The sequence below is a fragment of the Mytilus californianus genome, unplaced genomic scaffold, assembly GCF_021869535.1.
Source record: "Mytilus californianus isolate M0D057914Y unplaced genomic scaffold, xbMytCali1.0.p SCAF_1, whole genome shotgun sequence".
Classification (NCBI taxonomy): domain Eukaryota; kingdom Metazoa; phylum Mollusca; class Bivalvia; order Mytilida; family Mytilidae; genus Mytilus; species Mytilus californianus.
The window spans coordinates 5221056-5239042 of record NW_026262581.1 but is presented as its reverse complement, the minus strand read 5'-3'; the positions used below and the strand labels follow the sequence as shown (position 1 = coordinate 5239042).

At 33.5% G+C, this 17987-nt stretch overlaps 1 long non-coding RNA gene across 1 annotated transcript; it reads right to left on the bottom strand.

Moving 5' to 3' along the window:
* Nucleotides 1-7348: 7348 nt before the first annotated feature.
* On the bottom strand, nucleotides 7349-10296 carry LOC127698418 (uncharacterized). The gene is made up of 3 exons (XR_007980817.1): nucleotides 10083-10296; nucleotides 8057-8143; nucleotides 7349-7489 (listed from the first exon to the last, which is right to left on the bottom strand). It is a non-coding gene; the product is annotated as an uncharacterized LOC127698418 (long non-coding RNA).
* Nucleotides 10297-17987: the final 7691 nt, after the last annotated feature.

Sequence of the window (17987 nt, the reverse complement as noted above, 5' to 3'; positions counted from 1 at the left end):
CCCGGATTTCTATAAAATTCTCAAAGAGAGGTAAGATATTCGTGCTTCCATTTGTACCAATACTGTTGAATAAGTTGAGATTTCAATCGAGACAGTTTATTCACAAATTCATGAGTCATCTCATACGTCGAATGTCCAAAGTCTCTTTTATCAGGGTATTGTAGTGTTATGATCCTACGTCCGTAAAGTAATTGTGATGGCGTTATCGAACCATCTAAAATATCTGATAAGACGTAAATTAACGGACGGTCATTGGGAATACTTTCAACTTCAGTCACAATTGTCTTAAGAAGTTCTATGTTGATAAGGGAACGTCCCAAAACTTCTTGACACAATCTTTTGTAATTCCTACCAATCTTTCCCAAAAGCCACCGTACCATGGTGCGCATTTTGGTATAAATGTCCATGTTGTACCATAGTTGTTCAACTTTTCTGTAAGTGACGCTGATTGTGTTAGTTTCTCTATGTGCTTAGTGGCTGTAATGTAGCATTGTCGGATATCATCGTTTTCGGTTACGATTTTCTACTTACAAATCTATGAAATGCTAAGATAAATGTTTTTTCATCACTTCTAAATGCACAGCGCGAGTGCTGGCACATGTAAAAAAAAACATATGTAAGCTTTAATAGTTGTTCCATCGTTGTTTTTCACTGTCAGAGCGCCAGTAAAATCCACTCCCGTTACTATGAACGGCGGTTACAGGTCACATTTGCGTAAGAAACTGTTCGCAACTTGTCGTATAGTCGGTATCCAATATGTCTGACTGAGATGTGTGACGGTACTTGACAGTCCTGAGTGTAAATGTGAAATGTGAGCATCCATTATAATGTGTTTAGTCAGTTTATCTTTTGCAGATAACAATATCGGAAATTTTGTAGATTCATCCAATGGTGCGTTATGAATCCGTCATACACAACGAATCAAGTTGTCCTTATCCAAATAAAGTTTCAGTGGTTTAACCAAGTTGTACATCTTTGTTTCTCCTATTTGTAAGCTTTGTTTTTGTATATTTGTTTATTTCTTGTGTATTAAGGTTTCCGGTTCGTTTTTCTCCTGATCTACAATTAGCTATAAATCTTTGAACGTAGGCAAAACTTTCTTGAAAGAGTTAAATCTGTCAATGTCAATTATGTTTTTCATTTCCTGCAATACACCGTGCGTATTCAGTATTTGTGTCGTATCAACCGTAACTTCTTGTTGAGCAAATGTAGAAATAATTTGCGTTTCTTTTATTTTCCATTCAGGCCATTTTTTCTCGTTTGACACATCAAACGAATGGAAAACAACTGTCATATTCCTGACTTGGTACAGGCATTTCTTCATGTAGAAAATGATGGATTAAAAACCTGGTTTATAGCTAGCTAAACCTCTCACTTGTACGACAGTCGCATAGAATTCCATTATAATGACAACAATGTGTGAACAAAACAAACAGACATAATAGGTAAAAATGTTAAAACTAAGGGTACAGCAGTCAACATTGTGTTATGATCAAATTCACTATAAAAAAAAAATATGTCAGCAAAGAAAAACAAAATGGCATATAGACAAAGCACAGAAGCAAAAATAAAAAACAAGAATACAAAAAATGACCACAGCACAACAACGCAATAGCGGGATGCATAAGTACCGAGCCACGCCAAAAGGATATTACCAAAAATGGACTAAACAGTAAAGGTTAATAATTTACAAAGATAAATAAAACAACGTTATAATACGTAAAATGTGAGATAGAAGTCGACTTCCAATTACTACAGCCATTACTTCTAATGTTGGTATTGTATGCTGTTTTAAAGGTGCTACTCGATTTCTAAATATTAAGAGTGAACTTTGTCTTCCGAAACGAGGTATGCACAAGCTCTGTAAGCTTTCATGCTAGCATCCATGAATACATGTATCACATTGGCTCTGTTCGAATCCGAGCAATTTTTGAAGTAATGACGATGTATAACGGTCTTTGTCGCTTCATTAATATCTCGTCTGATGACCATGTCAATCCATTCTGTCCGCATATGATTGGCCAATGGCTCGTCCCATTTCATATTTTCACCCCAAAGTGTTATAAACATCAACATTTTACCACGTACGGTAACTGGACTGATGATCCCGAGTGGATCATAAATCTTGGACGATTGTCTTAGTACTTCGTGTTTCGTGATGAGGTATATTTCCGTGTCTAGAATATATTCAGCTGCTTAAGTGTATCATGATATGTATTCCAATGCAAGCCTAATATTTTTACTACCTGTACAGTATCGAGACCTTTTTCATATTCTGCAAGTTGTTGTAAAGCTTGTTATTTGATGCCCATGCGCGTAAATTGAATCCACAATCTGTAAATAATTTGCAAATAACTTTGAAATATTGTGACAATTCATCTTCGGAATTAAAACTAGAAACAATATTGTCTTCGTACAAATCTCTCATTAAATTGTCAGTAAATTCCGGCTGGTGGTTGTCGATGTGTTTTGATAAAACAGCATTTAACTTAAAGGGTAAGCAGGTGGCTCCGAATAATACAGAGTTGTAATATAACTGCTCGGGTTTGTTGGATTGCTCAACCAAACAAATCTTCAATTTTTAGTCCAACATTGAGAAAGGCCTTTTCGATACTTGTTCATACGGCGTATTTATTCATGCGGAATCTTAAAAGTGTTGTGGTTACATCATCAACGTTGGGGGTACGTTACGTAAGCAATCCTTTAAGCTGTTGGTGTCCGGTGTTTGTCTACAACTACAGTCATACACGATCCTGATAGGTGTAGTTGCGGAATGTTGCTTCACGGCATGATGAGGGCTATAATGTAACTTGGTATTTGGTTTAACTAAATCTGTGTCGACTTTCTCTATAAACCCTCGCTTTCCTGTATTTTCCACACTATTGTAATAATTGGGTATGATAATTTCAACCCACGCAAATGTCTCATATTTACTACTGATTTCATGTGTGTTTGCAGAGGTAATGCTATTTCAGGTATGATAAGTACATCGAGCGGTATGTTATCTCCATCGTCAGTTTGTAAGTATATTGTTGCCGATTGCATATGTCTAATTTGTCTGTTTTCCTCTACGAATCAAGAAGGATGAACTATTTCGGTCCCGTTGATACCTATATCTAGTTTTTTTTTGGCGAGTGCTTCTGTGACGAATGATCTCTGTGCTCCTTCGTCTAGTAAAATATTAGCATCCGTTGACTCAATTCCTGAGCTCACGCTAGCGACAGCGGTTTTCAATATAACGTTTGAAGTTTTCTGTGGTGCGAGGGGGGAGTTTAATACGGTATTACCATTATCTTTCATTTCTTGTTTTTGTGATTCGTCCACCCTGTCATTCTTGGTACATATACTTGTATAATGACGTTTGTTGCATTTTTTACATGTACTTGTAGATTTGCAGTCGGCTAATTTGTGACGACCGAGGCAGTTAAAACATAACCTCTCTCTTTTTATCACAGCTTTACGCGCATCAACGGTTGTGATTTTTGTGCAATTAACGAATATATGCCCATTTTCGTGGCAAACTATGAAAGACTTAATGTAAAGTTTATTCTCAGAAATTGACTTTTCGGGTTTTCCGAACGTTGATTTTAAACGTGACTTTATATTTGTTAAAAAGGTAGCGGTAGCAAGTGGCCTTTCTACTTTTTAAGGTAATTTTCCGGCTTCCATGATATTTAACTCGTCAAGAAGCGCTTTGCGTAAATCATGTAGTGTCCAGTTTGTTGATCTGTGTACTCGTGCTAAATTTTGACGTATCTCTGCAGGTAACTTTTCTAAAATAACACGGACTAGTAGTGATCCATACGTATCGTATGTCTGTCCGAGTGACTCGAGATCTCTTACATAAGTTCTTATCATTGTAATTATGAAGGCCGGTAATTGTATAAATTGGAGTCCATAAATCAAGTAGGGCCTCCATGTAGGTTTGGGCGATTTTACGAGTTTGTCGATTATTCCTTTTAGAAAAAAATGGAAAACAGTAAAAAATTGATTTTTATAAGTAAAAAAAGAGCAGACAATACCAAGACAAAGAAGAAAACATATAGACTTCAAACACTGCCTAGAAAACTTCATATTTGCAATAAAAGAACAAAAAAACTAGGGGTTACCTTTTGTGTTCTAGAGAAATAAGCAATTCCTGTTCCACTAATGATGCTCATGCTAAAAACTCAATGAAAAAGTCATGACCTGTGGTAAACAATTGCGGACTGATAGAGTTTTTGTTTTTGTAACTATAAGTAACTTAGTATTACCAAATTATAAACCATAAGTGCATGTTAATTCTCTTACTCTAATATATAACATCATCTACTGAGAAAAATTTTAAATAACTAAGCATAAACTATACAGTCCTACTAAAAACCTAAACTGAAAAAAATAAACAAAGATACCAGTCTTACAATTTAATGCACTAGACGCGCATTTCGTCAGCAAAAGACTCATCAGTGGCAATCGATTCAAAACAGTTTGAAGGTCAAATAAAATCAATAACGAAGTTGAAGAGCTAAAATAAAAATAACAAAAAAGGGTGTGCCTCAACCAGCTAAGGCCATCAGATCATTTCAAGTCATTAAAATTACACATGCTTAACCGATACTAGTATTCTTAAAAGTCAACTATATTAGAATGGCGTTCATAAAATAACGAAGAGATGAAAATATCATTATCATTAAGAATGCTTGATTCAGCGGTTTCCTGTTAAAACCGGATTCTATCTGCAGGTCATTTTATAGTAAGAGACTGCATAATTATAACAACATATTATTTATGTACTTTAGGAAGGAATCATTTCAGGTAATGTTACAACAACTGACAAGATCTGAAACAAAACTTTACGGAGGTTATGGCAATGTCAGCAAGTATTGTAACAGTAAGAGTCTTAACCACTGTTAATTCATCATCTGTAGTAGATAGGGGTCGTATCAGTAAGTGATGGCCGTTGGTAAATGTGCAGGAGGAGACAGCATCTAAAACAATCTTTTACAGCAACTGGAGTTAGGAACCATATAAACAAGCTGTGCTACAGTAGAATACAGTCTACAACAGGCTTACATCTTTTGTTTATTTCTATTTAAGTCTTATATAGACAAAAAGCGTGTCTGGCATAACCTCAGTTAACCTGCGTTTATGCAACTGATGACGGGCTTTTCGTACCCGAGGGTATCACTAGCACAATAGTCAGCACTTTGGTGTTGACTTAAAATATTATTGAAATGTTCATTTTTGCAAATTAAGTTAATTTAATGTTTATAAGGCATTGAATTATTCAACACACTACGGTATTTCTATCCCCAGGCAAATAATGTCTATGCTGTTATTTATACGACTTTTTGGAATTTTTGGTGTTCAATGGTATTCAACTTCGTATTTGATTCGACCTTCAATAGTTTTGATTCAAATACCACTGATAAGTGTTATGTAGATGAAATGCTCGTCTGGTGTAACTAATTATAACCTAGTATCTTTGATATTTTTTAATGAAACTACGATACAATAAATTTGACGACGGATATGTTTTAATTGTCGTAACTACCGTCCTCTTTTTCCCGAATGTGAATTCAAAGAATTAGACTCATCACCGATTTCATACTTACATGAATAACACGATGGGTGCCACATGTGGAGCAGGATCTAACTCTTACGGGAGCCCCTGCGATCACCATCAGGTTTTTGTGGGGTTATTGTTGTTCACTCTTTCTTTTCTATGTTGTGTTTTGTAGAATGTTATTTGTCATTTGCTGGCTTTTCGTATTTTTCCATGGCGTTGTCAGTTTGTCCTCGACCTATAAGTTTGGATATCACTTTGATATCCTCCACCTCTCTTTTATATAGCTATAAGGAGCTATAACAGCAGGCGATGTTACAAATCGGGACAGATTCACCAATTGTTTTACTATAACTTTAGACAGGGACAGGGGTTGCATAAGCAGGTATTGTTACAGCAAGAGTTTATATCAATAGTTTATACAATAGTTACAGGTAGGGTTTGATATCAGCAGGTCGTGTTACAGCTAGACCCCTGTCTATAACAGCAGTTTATATAGTATCAATAGGTAGGGTTCAATATCAGCAGGTAGTGTTACAACAACATACAGTCTATAACAACAGGTTATTAAGTGAATTTTAGTAGGAGCATATCAGCAGTGGATGGTACACGTAACGACCAAAAACTAAAGGAATTGCATGAACTCCAAAATGAGCGAGACTGAATGCGCCGACAGGGTAAGCGTCTCCTGCTATACATTCATCACGCGCCATCCGAATTCACACTCAGTTAAAATTAAACAATCGGGAATGAGACATATTCTGTTAATTGGGGAAACTAAGAAAGCTAAGGACAGTTTCCCCAAAGGGCATAAATGAAAAAAACATAGAATGAGTCACTCATTTTCCTACTATTACTCATTTTCCTACCATCACTTGTTTCCAGTAACTCAGACTTCCGTACTGGACTCTTACAGTTTTAAGGAATTTTTTAATTATACCAGTCTAAATTACAGGGTTCTATGCATTTTGGAGGGATGTACAAGTACGCAGACACGTTTAAATATTTAACCTTAGTCAAAATTTATTATTATTTTTTTAATCATTATCAAACTGCCATCTATTTGGGATGTTTAAATACGCAGCCTCTGTTTTAATTACTCTACCGTTGTCAAATTTGAAATATTATACCAGCTTGGATTGGTCAGTACTATTTATTGGGAATGTATTTCCACGCAATCGTTGTTGTAACATCTTAACTGTCGTCACCTTTGAAATTTTAGAGTTGTATCAGTTCATATCGCACATTACTATTTTTATTTGAAGCATGTCTTTGCAGTCTCTGTTGTAAATAGCTACATAACCTACGTCATGTTTAAAAATTTTAGAATTGTACAAGCGTCTCTATGATGTTCAGTTTTGACTGTTTTATTGTATAAATTTCAAGATTGTTATAGTTTTATAATCAGACTAGATTGATATGATTCATTTTACATCTTGATCATACTGATGAAGGATATCTGTTATCCGAAATATTTAACAATTGTTCATTTTATTATTATTTTTTGGTGATGTTGTATCCTTTTAGACTTGTTATATATATATTTATTTATATAACCAACAGTTTGTGCAATGTTATAGAGGCTCTACAATCAGGTGATGTTGTAGCACATCAACAGGTCTATAACAACAGTTTATATAATCCCAGTAGGTAGAGGCTTGTTACAGTGAACAAAGGATCAATAACAACAGTTTATATTGTAACTAATGTTGTCATAACTTTATTTAGTTGCAGAGCCCGGTGTGACATAAGTGTTTCTTGTATACCAAGTAGTATTGCAAGGACAAAATAAATCACATTAAACAATGCATTTAAAATATTTTAGTTTAACAAATTAAAGATTGTAATTAGTAGACATAACAATAAAAATAAAAAGTTACAAATAAAAAAGCCTCTGGCACTTCTGTTCACTCTTGTAACCAACACCATTCTGCAAAATATTTCCTGAAAGTATAAGATAAGTTAATTTAACGACATTTTGTCTTTGTCAAAATGTACACGATTCAGAACAAAAGGCCGACCATTAAAATAACTTACGTCAACACATGACGGCCGTTAACGCTTTTTGTAATTGTACATTGTTCGTTCATTTTTCTATGTTGTGTTTTGTATACTGTTCTTTGTCTTTTGGTCTCTTCCTTTAATGCCATGGCGTTTTCAGTTTATTTTCGACTTATGGGTTTGAATGTCTCTTTGGTATCTTTCGCCTCTCATATTTTTTTTAATACTGTTTGAATGTAAATACATCAAATACTCCATGCAGATACAGAGCTAAACCTACACTTTCAAAATATGTTTAAATTAAAACAAATAAAATATATTAAGCTCATTGTTTTTCCAGGAACAGCTTATTCTTTCAAAGAACACAAAGAAAGTTCATCTCACGTTTTATTGCATTCCTTGAACGTCTATATTTATTGCCTACTACTTGATGTGACTGTTCCTTTTACTTATTTCATTTAAGAGTGCAATTAGACATTAGACCGTAGTTGAAGTTGAATTAAAAATCACCATTTTTTTAATTTGATTTTTTCGGGCATTTACATCTTTCTTCTGGTGGAATATCTTTCAAACATTCTTCAATGTGATTTCCACATCCTGAAAAATACAAACAATTTATACGTAGTCTTTTCACGTTTACATAATTAACCGATTCTTTAGTTATGGTCTCAAAATATTTTGTAATTATATTGACCAATTATTTGTCTATTGCAGGAATTACTTATAGATTCGTGTATAGACAAATTGTTACTACCTATTCGCTGTTTAAGGGCATACGATACATTTCCATAGGGGGTAGTAACGTCGTTAACGTAAAATGATATTTTTCTCGACGTCAAAATGTGACATATCGGGAAAAGACGATTTTTTTAACTGATATGAATGTTAGCTTTAAAACAAATATATGGACCCCTGTTTTTTTTATGACAGTTGGCTTTATAATGAACGTAGATTATTTGAACCAATTTTTTATGAAAAAAAATCACCGATTATTCTTTTTTGAATTACATAAATATACAGCAAAAACTGACGTTTTTTTTTCTTCTTAAATCTTGAAAAATTAATAAATATGAATTATTTCTTAAGAAATTCCAAAAAACCGCTTGTATTTATCTTTCAGTACTATATGTTTATAATTCTGCCCAAAGGATAGAAATTTTCCTTAAAAAAATAGAATTTTAGAATAAGCATCTTAAATTTCGACCTCATTTATCTCTAAATGTAGCATATAAAGGTGTATTTTTTATCTAATATTTGAAATGATCAGGTAAAACATAGCTTGTATGCAAACTTTCGTAACAAAATCACCGTGGAATCAAAACTGTATCATATGCCCTTAAGAATCTGAAGTATATATGGTGAAAAAAGATCAATAGTTCAATAAAAAACAAGTGACAAATTAGGAACTTATATTAAGTTATTGAGATATCAGTAATTTTTTAACGTTATTTCCTTTTGGTCTATAAGATGCGGAAGTGATTTTTTTTTTCTTAAAAGCATCAAAATTTTAAAAGTGTCATCGAGTTAAAAAAAAAAAAAAAAGAAAACACAATACAATTTACAATTTTGTCTATAATGGGCAGTACTGAAGTTGAAAATTATTCAAGAATTTGAAAGAAAAGAAATTTATAAGCATTTTAGTTTACTATGTGCACATGGTGAACACATGCTGTTTTATTGTTTAAATGCGTGTCCTCGCGGTCATGACAAGCATTTGGCTTTGAAATCCCCAATTTTTAAAGTATGAACACACAAGAATCACTATCCAAATCCAAATATTGAAAGAAAAAGTAAAGCAATCAAATTATATTTAGAAATGTTAAATTTATAAATTTTCAAACACACAATATCAAAATCCCTCAAAATTCTAGATTTAAATATTTTACAAAAATGATATATTTTTTCTCTAATCTAATTTAGCCAATTTGAAAGACTTGCACGATAAGTTAACTTCACTTGCAAGAATGAGTGCATTCACATATATTTTATTTTATGCTCTTTAACATCCCAACTGATTTGCCTTCCAACTGCTTTGATTCGAGCGCCACTGATGTGATTTGTGCCGACGAAACGCGCGTCTATCTTACAAGTTATAAACCTGGTATCTTTGAAAAGTTTGTTTAACTCATTGTTACTAGCGTCCGTTCTTAGAATATATGTGAAATTATCAAACCAGGCTGTCACGTGGTAATTAAAAGCAATATATTCCGAAAGACCAGTGAATTCTTTATGAAAGTAAATGAAAATAACATTTCATAAATTGTATGCGTCCAAATCCCTTTCTGGATGTACCACCATCCGAAACGCTTAAACCTAAATATTTGAAAGTCATTGTTGTATTGATACGTGCATTCTAGTGGGGCTATATAACCAAAAGAGTATAAAGAGAATAATCAAATCCACATAATATCATGTTTGCCTGAGGGAGTTGTAACCTTATACATAGTTTCTGAATAATTTCTTATTTTATCAACGGAGAATTTCAGAAAAGCATATCATCATAGTACTTAAAATTGAATACCAGTAAATAGCTTACCTGCCCATGTTGGCTTGTTGCAAGATTCGCAGGTTACTTTGAAACACATTTTGATTTTCTTGTTAACGCTCAGGAAAAACAATTGAAGTGTACAGCACCCCACTCATTAAGCTATCAGTCCTTTTTTAGTGGAGTTTAATATGTTATTTACAATACTTATACAGAATTTATATTTTAAAACGTGATACAATTTTAAATATGCGCATGTCTTTATCTTTGCCAATATTACATATGTAGTTTTATTATTATACAGTTTTAACAATCACGTAAGTTTACGGATCGTTTGAAGGATTAATTAAAGTATGTAAGTTAGCAATGCGTGGAACTTGCATTGTACACATTAGTATAGGGTTTCCCAGCTGTATTTTAAATAATGTTCGAAAAATGTATTTGAACAGTAATAAACTTCAGATTTAAATGTAAGTAAATAAAAGATCTTGTTAGATAAAAAGTAGATCAACTTTAGTTGTATGTGTAGTGTTTTATGGTCTGTTGTTTGTCTGTACATCTTTTTCTTTAGACCATTTTGTTGTCTGACAATCTGCAAAATATGGTTTTGATTGCTTTGTTGGTATCTTCATATTTTGTCATTTGTGTACTCAGTTCCAACAAGTGACAAAGTACACGAAGATACAATGGTAATACTGAATAAATGTTAACAATTTTGAACGAAAACTTGACTGTTGTGTTATATTTTGTGTTATATAAATGGGTTATATTTTGTGTGTTTTTTTTTAATTTGCTTGACCTATATGGGTATAATTTGCAAATAAAATTATAATGAAAGGGAAATTTGAAATTACAATCAATGAATTGATTATGAACGATAAAGTTATTTGATTTATATAGATTGATTACTTGTTCTAACACATATTTCTATTACTATTTGGAAATTTATTTTCCTGGTATTATTCAGGGGTTTTGAGAATTAATGTTTTGTACCTTGAGGCTTATAACTCTCACAACTGTTGCTGATTTTAGTTTAAAATCTACCATACCTCAATCGATAAATTAAAACAAGATACTTCAAAACACGTCTTGCTTTTGCATTCACATACATTCTTTAACACATTGCTGTTTGTATCATTCAACCAATGCGATTAGTTTGTAAACTATCCGTATGCTAAAATCTGCCCACAATATTCATACAAATCTGATTGAAGGTAGTTAATGATACACTTTCATACGATAGCTATTGTTTTTACAATAATCATGATTTATTTGCAATTAAAAAAAAACAGCATCACTCCCTTTTTTGTGATAACTAATGATAATGTGGTATCATTACTCGCCTTACTGTGTTTTGTGACGAATGTATGTCTGGAATTATGATTGTCAATGCCCCCTCTTGGTCATTCACTGATCAAATTATATATTTGATGCATGGAAATTGAAGCAATAGTACCGAAGCACATGTCTGTGTTTGTTTATGTTCAACACATGTTGCATAACTGATTTGTTATTTTATGATATTACTGGTTAGTGTACGTCGCAATGCAGGTATTCTACCTGTATACTTGGGGATAGGACCGTGAATGATTCTCGTGCAGAGTCTAATCACAAATAATAATTATTTTGATAACAAGACTATGTGACGTTACGTTTTCAAATCAGTGTCAAATATTTAGACCATCTAATCAACGTCCAATGTGACGTCATGTATTACCAAAACGACGTCCGATTGATCGGAGTCTCATCGATGTCCAATATCATTCAATCATTTATTTTTAGTTTGATCTTTTTTATATTAACCGTATCGTTTTGTCTTTGTGCGGACCAATTGTTTTCTTATATCTTAATCAACATAAAAAGACACACATAAGACAATTACAATAAGATAACCACCAACATCATAATACATGAAGATTCATATTACCGGTAAAATGTTGGTGAAAGAAGTTCATCCTCTCGATCTACATTGACTTATTCCTTTCGTATTCATATATATAAATGAATGTAGATATGCGACAATGAGACAACACCAACTACAAAGATAACCGAAAGACGTCTAGAGGGCAATCTTCAGTCCCAAACAATAAACGGAATAAAAAAGTACAGACAACCGTTGAAAATTATTATTATGTTGACTCTGCAGGATTTATAACATCTTATATTTTCAACAACTTTTTGAGTTTAAAGTTCAACCCACCATTTTATAAAGTAGTGATGTTATTGCGGCAAGTCCGTAAAAATGACTCGATTAGAGGACCTAGAATTGGACGTCGATTAGAGAAGCATATAATTGATCGTCGATTTGGAATCTTATTTCATTATGACGTAAACTTTAGACGTCAACTTGAGGCATGGACGTCTATCTGAGTCTTACATATATATATATATATATATATATATATATAGGTGTGAGTGTTTGTTTTTTTGTGTGACAGCTCAACCACAGAAATTCTCCATTGGTTAACCTATGTTTATACATCGCAAAACACCGCAACTACACATACTCAATCTGAATTGGGCCAAACAATCATTTTAGATCTGAAAATTTGCGGTAGCAAATATTTACTCTTTTCACAGCGGAATTTAAACCCATGCTGGTTGGACATCGTAGCACCTCCGCCTGCACTTTGGACACTTCCCTATACCCTTTGATCAACAAAGCTATATAAAAATACAGCTTTTGTTAATCGAGTGATGCCTTTCATCGTTGGCGTCATCGTGGATTGTAAAACAATTCATGATGTATCGTGACATGAAGATGGAATACCTTGAAGGTTTGCTGTGCTTGTCTGTCGTTAAGAATGATAATATTATCCATGCAGTTAGATCAATATGTTTTCATGTTATACGTCTAAGTAAGTGACAATTTTCTGTCCGATAACACATGGTATTTGATAGGGCTAACACCACACATGCATTGTTTGGTCAAACAGACGAAGTAACATCATGTACTGTACATAGATGAAGCCGACGACGTAAGGCATCACTCAACTAACGAATAGGTATTTCTTTAAAGTCTTGTTGGTGTGAGTGGCCTATGGCGTTGGACAGCGCAGGGAAATTGCCATGATGTCACAACAGCATGGATTACAATTACAATGAGGGAAAGGCAAAAATTTGCAGATCTAACAGATTGAAAATTATGTTACAAGACAATACTGTAACATTTACAGTTACAGTAAAATGACACATGTGGATGAATAGTAACGTAAGTCGAGAAGTCAACCTTTGCCAACGATGGACTATCATCCAAACTAAGCTACACGCGGCTAGAATAAACAAGCCACGAACTAAATATCAGTAGAGTCGTCTGACGCGCACGTGAACAAGGAACAAAAATCAACTTTTTGCGAGTTTTATTATATTTTGACGGAGTTTAGGAAACTATATTGTGAGTACTCAAACCATACCGTCTTATGACTAGTGTAAAACCATTCAAACAGGAAAACCAACGGTCTAATCTATATAAAAACGAAAAACGAGAAACACTTATGAATCACATCAACAAACGACAACCACTGAACATCAGGTTCCTGACTTAGGACAGTTGCAAACAAATGCAGCGGGTTTAAACGTTTTAATAGGCGCCAACCTTCACCCTAACCTGAAACAATAGTGTAACATCACAACATAGAAAGACACACTATAAAATATAAATTGAAATGGCTTAAATCAATCATACATGCGCTTTGAATACCTGTAATCATTTGACAGGCTTGTTTCTTGATTAAGAGTCGATGGACTGTTTGCATGACGTAAAGACACCCTCAGCTACATTACCGTGGAAACTAATCCTGATTTTTTTTAATATACGAACAATAATTGTATAGGTAAAAATTTCCTATATAAACGTGAAAGTTTTTGATTATTTCATAATTTACAAGTCATGTTATTTCAGCAGATTGACAATGTCTGATATATCTATAATATAGTGAAGTTCTAAGATTTAGATAACATTATACAATTGTATTTGGTCCTTTTTAAAATCGCTATCGGAATGAATATATCGAACTTTGTTGTTGTAACGATTTGTTCTCTACTGTTTGTTGTGCATATTTGTGTAATAGGAATTGTGGTAAAAACTAAGAACTGGTCAGCAAGTAGATTTTTATCTTTAGCTTTATTTCTGAGTATAAGCGATGCGGTTATGATGATCGAAACGATTTGGCAAGCAGTAGTCAGAGGAATATTAACTAAAAGTAACCGGGATAGCTACCATACCCAATGCATCATTCTGTATAACTTGGCATCGGGGACAGTCACATTTTCACTTTTGCAAACTCTATTTATATGCTTTGAACGATTTAATGCAACATTTACAGTTTCAAGTTTAATTTTAAGACGACTTACCAGTAACGTTGCTGTAGGAGTTGGATTTCTAATCATTCATTTATATGTTTTGATTCGATGTTTACTAGATATTTTTGCAGAAAAGAATTTGGGTCCAACAAATTTGGGTCCACCAAAAGGATGCGACATAGCATACACGTTTCAGAAAGGATTTTTTCATTTTAATGCAATACCGAAAGTTTTGTTAGTATTTCTAATTGCTGGATGTTATATGACGATAATAGTTAGAATAGTCAAACGTAAAAGCAAGGTATTTACCATTGGTGGTTTTACTGAATTACAAATAGAGAAAAAGAAAAAAGCTGTCCAAAAGATGCGTAGCAATGTGATAACATTAAGTTGTATCATCGCCGTTTCTGTTTGTGCAATACTTCCCAGAACAGTTTATGGATTGTATATACAAAACTATCCAGTCTCAAACATGGTTACGCCTACTATCGCCACTATAGTCAATAGTCTCTTGTTATTGAATCCAGTATGTGACCCCTTCATTTACATTTTCAGTGTACGCAAATTTAGGGAAAGTGTTCGTGTTTTTGCGGTTAAGAACGCAGCGTTGAATTTGAGTACTGTCTCTAAATAGTAATCCAGTACAAAGCTTAGCCTGAGACTATTCAAAGGGGTATGACAAATTCCTCCTGAATTTATCAATATGTGCATATTAATGAAATGAAGTTAAATTTGAATACAAATTATTATGCGTAAGTTACTTAAGATTTTTCAACAATTTTTTTCATAAAATCAAAATGATATTCAGTACTCTCCATTGATGACGACAGCAATTTTGATACAACATTGCATATTTCTAATGCTCTTTTTTAAACTTTACAACGAAGGACATCGATAAACAAAATTGAAGGTTTTTTTTCTTATGAAAAACAATATACGCTTGATTTTCTATCAAATACTATAGGTTTTAGCGAAAGTGTTTTTCTTCATTTTTTAGTTTTAAAAAATGCATAAATCATCGAAAATATCAGTTTTGATCTATCCTTTAACGTTTATAGTTTAGTTACATGACATAACGTTGTTAGAAACTTAAAGTATGTATACATATGAAACTGTGATGATGATGATGATGATGGATGACTGCTTAACGTCCAGCGGCAAATTAATATGCATATTCAGGACGATAACATGTTAATGTAATATGAATATTAAGCCTGCTTTGTACTTGACCGACACGCTAAGCCTGATTTTTAACGTGCTGGTTCACAAGGTTCACAACAGTCCGCAGGAAGACATGTCACCCGGACACATTATTCTGACTCCAAGCCGTCTAGTCTTTGCTCTTACTCCTTGATGCCGCGTGCTTGGCGGGGAAGCAGCAAATACCAATTTTAAAGTCTTTAGTTTGAATGGCCGGGGTTCGAACCCAAGACCTCCCGCACTCGAGGCGAACACGCTACCACGAGACCACCGAGGCGTTGAAACTGTGAAGCTCTTGACTTGCATAAATATTGACTGAAATACATTTTTTGAACAAAATATCTGGTAGAAAATGAATTAAAGAAATTAGACCAACTAAAATTATTTTTAAAATGTGTGGTACGTTTTTACATACTAGTATACTGTATTCAATTATTTGTAAACGTTGAATAAATGTGTTATATTGATCCATAAAATGTCTATTAGTTTAATTTATTTGCAAAATTTAATGCTACATTGCTTATGTTCATAGATCAATTAGTGGAAAGAATAGTTATTAAATGTCAATTGTTTCATAATTCGAAAGAGGTCAAACAATATCCCTCACTTTAAAGTACAGACGGAACACAGTTGAAGGGCAATATATTAACCTATAAACTCCAGGAAAATACACAACATTTAATATAGCAAAACATTATAAGTGACGAATACACTGTACATAATGTCTTAGTTTTAGCAGTTGGAAATGTTTGCTAACAGAAAATAAAAGATAGGCATTTCAATAGAAACAGCTAATTACGTTCTCGATGTTTTACTAACGCACTGTACAGAACTATGACGAAAACACGCAACGAACGTACAGATAAAGAAATCGACGAACGGTTCACAACGCACAACGCACAACGTCCGGAATCAACCATACGTTGGTTATACCCTTGTATATTCAAGTAAGCATCTGCGACTAGCTTGCATTTCAAATTGTACATATCATCAATATCAAAGTAATTTAAAGACTATTTTCAGTTGTTGCATGTCGAATTATATAAAACAACAATGAAAATTCATCGCACCTCCAAACTTTCCACATCAGAAATGAACGCACTTACAGTAATAATGCATCGCATATATAGTTAAAATGAATCGCATTCAGTAAACAATATTATGGATTCAGCTGCTTTAATTACACTTTTTGGGACTTTAATCCTGTTATTATACATTAAAAAGTTATATTCTAATGAAATTGTGTTAAAACATACATTCAAATCAATTATTTTGTATTTTCAAAATGTAAACAAACGCAGTTTTTCTCATCATCCTTTATTCTACAATAGACATACTCGCATACGACAGTGAAAATGAACTAACTGGATTCGCACTTTATATACCCTGTGTCTGATTACTCTTTCTTATTTAATTTGCATACGTCGTTGAATTTTTAAATGTCTTTAATCTGGTATTTATATTTTTGTTGTTTATTTTGTTGTTTACTTTTTAAGTCCCACCCCCTTTCTCAACTTTTCAATCTACTCCTACTTCAATGATATGTATCAAAGGAATAAGCAATAATTTTACTCGCACACAGCTAATATAATTGAGAGGCGCTAGTGTTAACGCAAAATCCCTAATTTATTAGAGACTAAATATCTCCAAACATCATGGTACATAAACCGGTATGTTACTTTCTAATTAAAAACGTCGTACAAGTCAGACACAAAACAAAAGTAACAACATAAACGGGACGGTAACAACCAGCTGTATAGTTTTCTGCACGTGTAGTCAGGTCAAGGTCATCGGCTATTGCCCCGGACTTGACTGACTACTCGTGCAGAAAAACTATACGGCAACGGTTGTTACCAGCCTGTTTTATAGTTACCTCGGTTCTGTAGCTAATACTTATCCTATAGTCAAACGAAAAGAAATATATAAAACCAATGGCTTATTTATAACAAATTGATTACAGACACAACATAAAATGCATAGTTTTGTAAAAGAGAGGCGAAAGATACCTAAGGAAAATTCAAACTCATAAGTCGAAAATAAACAGTCAACGCCATGGCAAAAAACGAAAAGGACCAAAAACACAAACAATAGTATACAAAACACAACATAGAAAACTAAAGACTGAACATTACGAATTACACCTTAAAACCGAGGGTGATCTCTGCTCCACATGTGTCACCTGTCATGTTGCTCATGTAAGTACAGACCCGGTGTTAGTATAATTTGGTAGGTCACATTCGTGGGAAAGAGGACGAGATTGTGGTTACGACAATTGGAACAAATCCGTCGTCATCTGTGAAACAGATATTCCATAACGGTCAACAAACTCTCGTGATGGTGTCCGTACAATTTACGAAGGGATGATTTAAACTTTACCACTTGTAACTCTGAGTTTCTTAGCTTCTTTGTGAGCAGCAACCCTCTGTCAAAGAAATCATGATAGGAGATGCAAGC